Source organism: Antechinus flavipes, chromosome 4, assembly GCF_016432865.1.
Source record: "Antechinus flavipes isolate AdamAnt ecotype Samford, QLD, Australia chromosome 4, AdamAnt_v2, whole genome shotgun sequence".
Lineage (NCBI taxonomy): Eukaryota > Metazoa > Chordata > Mammalia > Dasyuromorphia > Dasyuridae > Antechinus > Antechinus flavipes.
The window spans coordinates 96805661-96814585 of record NC_067401.1 but is presented as its reverse complement, the minus strand read 5'-3'; the positions used below and the strand labels follow the sequence as shown (position 1 = coordinate 96814585).

General features: G+C 41.7%; 1 long non-coding RNA gene across 1 annotated transcript; it reads left to right on the top strand.

The window, feature by feature from the left end:
* The first annotated feature begins 3135 nt into the window (after positions 1 to 3135).
* On the top strand, positions 3136 to 6228 carry LOC127558631 (uncharacterized). Its single transcript, XR_007952948.1, has 2 exons — positions 3136 to 3266; positions 3953 to 6228. It is a non-coding gene; the product is annotated as an uncharacterized LOC127558631 (long non-coding RNA).
* The last annotated feature ends 2697 nt before the right edge of the window (positions 6229 to 8925 follow it).

The following is an 8925-nucleotide window of genomic DNA, read 5'->3' as shown; positions in this document are numbered from 1 at the left end:
TAAGGAAGTATAGTTTTGATCTTTCCAAAAGGATAGAATTTTCCCCCCTAGAGGCTTAATTTTAATCCTTAGTTGGAAAATACAAAAGAAGGAAAAAGAAACTTGGTGTAAGCTTTTTGCAGGCTTGCAGAAAGGGATATGTATTTCCTGTCAGCTGCTTTACCCCTCTGGTTGAGAGGGCCTTTGGCAGTCATTTCAGAAGAGGTAGACATGCCATCTATAATGTAATCTCCACTGTGTACCTTTCTTTCATTCTCCTTCTTGTCCCTAGTGCCCTGTAGCCTGTAGCAGGATTAAACATTCTGAATTCCACATCTTAAAACTCAACTCTACTCACTCACCCCCTATATTAGAAAGAATCCCTCTGTCTTCTGTTAACTACAAAATGGATAAAGAGATATCCGATTCTGCTGTGATATAGTGACTACTGGGGCAATATTTATGCCCAGGAAGAGAACATATTGAATGAAGTCTTTTACAATTTCCCCACATAAACTAGAGTTACATGAGTATTTAACCCTCATCAAGCTATGAACTGGCTTCTAAAAAGTATTTACCTCCTGGAGTTGAATGATTATTATATATAAATATAATGTTTTAAGGAAGATTAAGCTCTGAATAATGATATAACAGCCTTATATGAGAAAATGTAATTGGAGGACCTGGGCCCAAACCTTGACTTTGTTACCTACAACCTACAACCTACAACTCCTCTTTCTCCCTTTCTTTTCTCTCTCCTCTCTTCCCCTCCTTTCCTCTCCTTCATCCTTCCTTTTTCTTTTTCTCCTTCTGCCTCTCCTCTCCTCTTTTCTCTTCTTTCTTTTCCCTCTCTCTCTTATTCTCTCTCTCCCTCTTCTTCTCCCTTCTCTTTTCCCTTTCCCTCTCCTTCTGGTTGCCTTTCTCCCCACTTCTCAGTCTGATCATCTATAAAACAAGAGAGTTGAACTAAATACCCTCTAATGAATGTCCTTTGCAGTTCTTGATCCATTATCTCAGCATCCTATGACCTCTGATTAATGTTCCCTGCTGAATTAGCAGAAACCTGTATTAGTAGAAAGAAACAAAGAGTCCCCACATTGTGACTTATGGGTTAGCTCTTGGAGTCCCCTTTGCCCCTTAAGAACCTCAATCCTTGTAGCTCACATCCTAGCCCTTATTTGAGGTAGTATTGAAGCCAGGAAATATTTTTATCTTGCTTTCCTAGTGGCCGGGTTAATGGATCAATAATGGTCCATAAAGAACAAATTCTAGCAAACAAGGAGTGTCATTCTGTCCTTGGCCGACTTTGCTAGCAAAGAAAGGGAAAATGGTAGGTATCTGACATTTGGTGAAGCTCTGGGTCTTGTATCTCAGAATACTAACTGGAAATGAATTCCTATTGGCCACTTTATGAAAATAGTCCAGCAGATTGAATTTGAGAACTATCGCTCCAGTAAACAAAGGCCTGTGATAAGTATCAAGATATTTCTCTCAGCAAATATAGCCAGTTATGGACTATAGGGAGCTGTTTCCCACCTAACAATCCTGTGAGTCTTTTATTTATTTATTTATTTTTATGACAACTATCTCCATAGCAACCAGGTACAAGGACACTAAGTGGATTTTAAAGATATTAAATTGGAACCTGGTGAGGGAAATCCTCTCTGGCTTTGGTTTCACTGGAGTCACATTAGGTTTAGAATTAGTGGGTGGAATCACTAGACTTGGGGGGTTTTCCTCCCATGCCTAGTTTTAAGTCCACAGACAGCTGAGATGGGGAGAGGAAACCTGTTTTCTTCCTCCTGAGCAATTTCTTTGATTATCTTTACAAATGATGTAGAAGAAAAAAGTAAACAGTAGATTAATTAAATTTGTATGAAGTTAAATGCGGGAGGTGTTGCAAACATCAGCAAGGAACGAAATTATGTCAATGGCCCTGGAGGAATTAGAAATACAGTTAGGAAATAGCCAAAGGAAAATTAACCTGAAAAAAATGCAAGCTGGTACATGTAGGGGCAAAAAATACAAAACATTGTTATACAGAGGGAGGGGGACATTTACAAAGCAGTTCTACAGGGGCCAGGAGGAATAAGAATAAATGAAAAGGGATCTCTTAATGTAAACTGGATGGAGGGTCTGAGACAGAAAGCAGGAAAAACAAAACAAAACAATGCAATTCTGAGCTGGCTGGACTTAAGCATTAAATCACAATGAAGGAAGAGATGGAGGATCCTTCACTGGGTGGTACAGGGGAACTTTGAGGAGGTTGTTATGAGAAAGATGTTAGAAAAAGAATGAGAAAGCAAGAGAAGAAAAGCAAAAACCAACAGCCTAAAAGATATAGCACCACTATTATATAACTTGGCTCATTGTGAATCAAGGGCATGATAAGACTGTGCCATGATCCAAATCCTATTCCCTGAAAAGTCATCATAATAGCTCACATCCATTTACTGCCTTTAGATTTTCAAAGTGCTGCATGTATATTTTTGTCAAATGCTTTCTACAATAAATTGTGAAGTGGATGCTAATATTACCTCCATTTTACAGCTGAGGAAACTGAGGAGCAAAGTTGTTAAAGGGACTTGCCTAGTATCACACAACTAGTTAATGTTTAAGAAAGAATTTAAATCTAGTTCTTTATACTCTGTTATTTTATCTCCTATATCACATGGTCTCCCATGTGAAAACAGCATAAAGCACAAGCCAGAAAAAACAGGGTTAATTCCTTAAAGGGGAGGGAGCTGTTCCCTCCTACCTTTTCCCTTTACCCCAATCCCAGGGCTAGAAAGAGGTTCCTTTTTATTTGAAGTGATGATATCCATATGCTAAATGAGTAAGGCGGGCATGCCATACACAAAAGCCAGGACCGGGAAAGATGAAATAACAGAATAAGGAGTGAGCTGATGAAATACAACAAAGGAAAATGCAGTTTGAACCACAGGAGAAGTTTCCCTAGGTGACATCTAAATGGTCTACAAATGGACTTTGAGCGGGAACTCCCATTTCTCCCATAATGTGAAACAGGACTGGACTAGTGTGCAGAGCACACACAGTAGGGAAGGAAGCTTGCAGGATGTGTGGGTAGTGGGTGGGAGGTGGGGGGAGGGGGAGGGGAAAAGGGGAGGTGGGAGGGTGGGGCAGGGATGGGGAATGCAGGCTAGATGACCTAATACTACATTCTCTCCTTAATCATTCTATGAACTCACTTTTTATGGATTCGAGTTTTAAATGTGTGGTTTGTTTTTCTTGCAGAATGTTTGGATCCCTCCAAGCAAGGAGTGCTGGTAAAGGAACCTTCCTTCCCCCAGAGAGAAGCCAGGGGTTAAATCTGCAAACTGGCAGTGTCTGGGGAAACAATAAAAGGAAACCACATTCTCCATGAATGAGGGGAGAGAAACCGGGCGGAAGGCAATTTTTTTCCCCCTTAACATGAATAAGGTCCTCAATATGTTTGAAATTATTTAACAAATTCTTTGAAAGGACGCTTCGGTTACTAACAGACAGACCATGCATGGAGAAAATGCATCCCCTCAGCTTTCCTCTCTGCCTGAACCCCAGAGATGGAAAGCAGGGACTTTTGGGGGTCTTTGTTTAGTTATCCATTTACGATTCATAAAATTCCAGATCCCTGCACAATAACTACAGACCTCCGAATGTTATTAGAAAATCCTATTTCTAGTCTGTTATGAAACAGAAGTTTTGATGTGCAGCCAGATTTATGTGGAACTCTGGAAACGGAACACTTGGTGCTCTGTAAAGCCTGAGACCGAGCGGGTGTTACATAAAAAGCTTTCCTAGCAACTCAGGTTTATCACAAAATGAGAGGCAACCGTAGGGGAAAAACAATCAAACGACTTAATACAAAAACGAGAGCCAACTCCCTATCCCCATTTGGCCGAAATGGGCAAATATGGAGGACTGATTTTTAACCCACGATATATAGCATTTCTGTCCCTTGGTTTTTCTGCAGGTACAATCCCCGTCCTAGGAGAGACGAATGATATGGGTGTGGAATTGCCTAGCTCACCAATCCAGATATAATGGAAGACAAAGCAACTTTTTTTTTTTTTTTTGTCCCTGAACTAATTGCTTATTGAAATGCACATAAACACATCTTCTTTCCTCTTCTTCAGGCCTCTCCCAGTTATTCTGGGTACTGCAATGATAAAAGAAAAGTAAGGTCACGTCATCAAATCTCTGCCAAGTAAAACACATCTAATGGCGAGACGGCATGTCTGAAGCAAATGGATAAAAATCTCATTTCCAAGCTATTGGATCCAAAATTATGCAGATTAAAATCAAAGCCTTTTTGGTTGTTGTTGTTGGGTTTTTGTGAGGTTTCTTAAAGTCATATATCTAGTTATTTGTTTTTAATCCCTAAAGTTGGGGGATTTAAATCCTAGGAAAGGAAGGAAGCTCACAAAATTCATTTTGAGACTACAATTTAGACCCACTAGTCTATTGTTATTAATTTATTTTTTAGTAAAAATGGAAGAGCAATGAAAGTCATCGAGAGGAAAAGAAAAGGTTTGTTCTGGCAGGAAATTAAGTTGATGGAGTATTTTTAAGTAAGAGGTTGAGAGATGTGAAGAAGAAAATGGGTGAGGAAGGCCTGGATGCTGAGAGGGGTAAGACTTTGGAGAGAAGAGAAAATTCCCTTCCTGAAAGATCCCAGGACATCCCTGGTGACTCAAACCCTCCATACAATTGCATTCGTCATACCTGCTTCAGGCTTCAGTTCTGTACCCATTAATGACTCTTAAAGGAAAGGGCACAATTTAATTTGAGAGGGAAAAGGATGATTTTTTTTTTTTTTAACACTTTGCTTTTTCAATTGATGGGCACATTTTCCTCACACAATGGTCAGACCCCATTCAGAGATCAAAGGGAGAGGGAATTGACCTTGACAATCTCTTGAGGGATTCACAGATACCTAAGCTCTGCTGAATTGATGTTCAGGAAGAGAAGGCAGAGAGTAAAGAGTGGGGGTTGATGATGGCAAATTTCCTATTTGCACTCAAAAACAATGGACCCCGGCTGGTTGGCTTCTGAATCGGGATCAGAATGTGCGATCTTGCTTTGTCATGATAGGCAAACAAAAACTATGTAAAAATCTGGAAAAGTGACTTGTATTGAGCTACTTTATTTCTAATTTAATTAAAACTGAAAGAAAAATAAAAAGGAGGGTAGTATAACCAACCAAGAGCAGGGCAGTGTGGTCTGAGTCACTCTTAAAATAAATCTTATTATACCTATTTAATTAAAAAAAAAAAAAAAAGGAACAAAATCCCCTTGCACAAAGTCTCAACCTAGAATTCCCTCCTACCCCACAGGCAGGTTGAAGGAGCCTGTCTGCAGAAGTGCCCGAGCATCTGGCCACTAGGCTCCAGCCAGCATGCTCATAATGAGCCAATTTCAATTGAAATGAGATCAATACTATTCATTTTTCCTCTAGCTGGTTCCCAAGTGATTCATGAATCTGAAAACTAGTTCATGAATCAGAGCAGGGTGGGGTGGAGAGGACTGGAGGCGAGGGCTGGGGAATATGTGTGTGCAGTTGCAAACCTTGATTTCTTTTCATCAACACAGCCATTTAGTTGCATAATGCTGGGGCTGCTTACTAGTTTAGACCAGTCTTTTAGGAAGTGGAAGCGTTTGTTCCACCAAGGACTTCTTTGATTAGGATCCTTCCAGCGTAGGAAAGAGCCACTCCATATATGGGACTGTCCTTGGAGATCTGGCCCCGGCTCCTGCACCCGCGGTGTTTGTGCACTTGTGTGGACTTCTGAGAATCCAGGAGCGTGTGTGCATGCATGTATGTATGTGTGTTCATTTTTAGGCGCTTCCTTGATGGCCTCCGTGTGCCCGTGGTGTATGTGACACACACACAAGATATGGAACCGGCCATGGGCCCTTTAAATCGGAGCTGGGGCCAAGCCCATTTCTCTGTGGAGCTTCCTAAGGAAGCACATGATGAGGGCAGTTGGAAACCACAGCCCTGTAAGTGCTGATTACAACCTACTAAGGAAAATGAGATTTTTATCTCGCAGGAATTCAGTTATAAAAATAAAATACAGCGTCTGGCTTGATTCAGCTAAACGTACTTGCACCAGGGTGTTTTTAATTTAACCGAGAAGCCGGGCAAGAAGAATGACCTAAAATACTGCGTTGAAAGAAAGCAGGGGGGAGGCAGGGAGGGAAGGGAGGAAGGAAGGAGAGAGGTTATGAGAGAGAGAGAGAGAGAGAGAAAGAAAGAGAGAGAGAGAGGAGGGAGGGCAAGAGGGAGGGAGGTGGAAAGAGAGAGAGAAAGGGGGGAAAAAATCACCCTCCTGGCAAATGAATGCAGCAGGGATGATGTCATTGGAACAGTTGGGGGAGAAAGAGAAAAACAACTCTGCTGTACTAATCCTGTTTGCTGCCCTAAAGGGAATGGAAGGCTGCCAAGGCAGGGAGTTCTGGGAAACCATATAAGGGTGCCAAACAAGCTTTGCCGCCAACATTAGGAACTGACATCTTTGTTCTTTGTAACTTGGCTGCCTGCCAGAGGCCTCATTTCAGCTCTGCGGCATGATTACACTGGACATCTGCCAGCTGAGCTCTGTGAGCTCCTTTTCTTCTCTCCAAGCTTTTTTTTTTTTTTTTCCCCTCCTCTTTCCTTTTGCCAAACATGCAGCAGTTACCATGGCAGTCGAAAGTAAAGTTAAAAAAAAAAAAAAAAAACCAACAAAGCAGAGAGGCACGCCTTTATCCAGATGCGCCACATGTGCAGATATAAAAAGCAGCTAACCTATTAATCAGGCATTTTATAAAAAAAAATAAAGAGAGAGAGAGAGAGAGAGAGAGAGAGAGAGAGAGAGAGAGAAACTCAAGCAATAGCAGTAAAACTAGGAAAGGTGACCCAAGGATAAACAATAAGCATCCACTGCAAAAATGGCCCACTGTACTGGGGGAAAAAAAAAGAAAGGGAAGAGAAAATGGCTTACTCTTCCAGTCTGCTTTCTTTCCTTCTTTCAAGACACTGTGGGGTACTTAACGTGAAATGGGAAATGCCCTGATTTCCACTGGAAATGGGTCCCTTGTGTCTAAAAAGCTTTAGAAATCCACATTTATAAAGCATTAAAGGGAGGAGTGATGGGGGCAGGCAGAGAGAGGGAGGGAAGGTGGCTCAGTTGAACTCTGCTCGCCCAGGTGAAACACGCCTGCTGACAAGATCCAGCAGATTGGGGAGAAAAGGAAGGGCTGTTTTTTTCCCCTTCTTTTTTTGTCCTTAGGGATCTGGTATAGCCAAAAGATAATATTGCAAGTTACACACCGTACTGTACGATTAGCCATTATTCAGGATTCTTGCATGGAGACCGAGGGGGCTTCATTTTAATTTGTGGGCACTGCAGAAGCTTGATGGACAGCTGGATTTCTCTAACAGGAGGAGTGTGGCTAGACTGACCTTTCAGGTTTCTTTCATACCCTCTACCCCCCCAAATCCAAGATGTAAAGTTTCACTTTACAAGGAGACTCTATATGAAAAGTTCATTGCCCAGTGATCTAGAGTTGAGCCTACTATTTTTAATCAGGTTCGTTTTTCACCTGCCTGAAAAGTGGAACATCTCTTGGGAGGTGACAAGCTGTGATCAAAGGAAGGTCTCCAAGCAGATAGAGTTGGCTGGTTTCCGAGGGGAAGGTTACTGAGAAGTAAGGATTAGGTTGCCAGCTTTTCCCCCTACTGCAAAATCTGACACCCCTTAGCAAGATTCTCAGAGGGGCCAACTCTGAAATTCAGAAGGAGCTCCAATGGGACTTGTCGACAGATTCAGTGCCCCTTTCTTGGCCTTAAGAGGGGAGGGCAGATACAATGAGGTCTGTGGCAGCTTCTTTGGAAAAAAACCTGCCTCATTGTTAGCTTTAGAATAGCCACACCTTGAACTCCAATGGAGGCCTACTTTTGTTTCTTCTGTGTAGGGACCATTTTATCTTTTTTTCCAGAGAGAGAAACCCAGAAAGAGGTCTGCTTCATCAGTGGCTAAGGCCATAGTGAATCAGGAGATAACCCTCAAGATCTTGAATCCTTGTCTTTCTCATCCTTCCCTGATCTCAGAAAAGTACTTAATTTTTTTTAGAACGTGTTTTCAGCCAGGGACTGAGCAAGAAATGCCAAACTCATCCTCATAGAATTAGAGGAGGTTTGACTACAACAGTGAAGGAAACTACCCACCCAGGCAAAAACTCTTATCTGGGGGACGGTGATGTGCTGATGGATTATAGGAGGCAAGGGTGGGGCTGAGAAGGGAAGACCCACTACATCATTATTTTCATTAATCTCTAAATGAAATTATTTCCTCCCATTATTGAGATAAGCAAATATTATTCTGAGAGAGATGTCAGTAAGTTTTACCATATTGTCAAAGGTATCCATAATATATAGAAAAGCTGAAGTAAGTCCTGCAACAAGGGGTGCAGGAGTTCTAGTCTTCCTTAATTATTATCTGTAATCTGAATCTACTGTTCTTAGACTCTGAAGACAGAATTTACCTAGACATAGTCGGTGGTCATCTCTTTTTTACCTAAGCTACAGAGCTCTGCTTATAGCTCCTTCTTAGGTCTTTCAGGGTGATCTCGCTGGTGGAGAGATAGCCTTTGGAAGTTAGGAAGAAAAGAAAATGTTCTAGGAGTTCTAATATCCACAACAGGCCACCAGGATCCAATATCCAGTAGCCTTGGCCATGTTTGAGGGCTCATAAAAGGTTGGTGGTAAGTAGGATAGAGAAGGAAGAACTTTCACTTTTATCTGATTGTCTTCAGGTGACAATCTATGGGGAGGTATGTATGTGAAACCCTTCCAGTTAGATAGCTTCCCCCCTCCTCCACCAGAGCTTCTGCTCCTCTGAGGAGGGGTCACTTCCTTGTCATTGTGAAACACTGGAGTAAGATTTGAGTGAAAATCTCAGA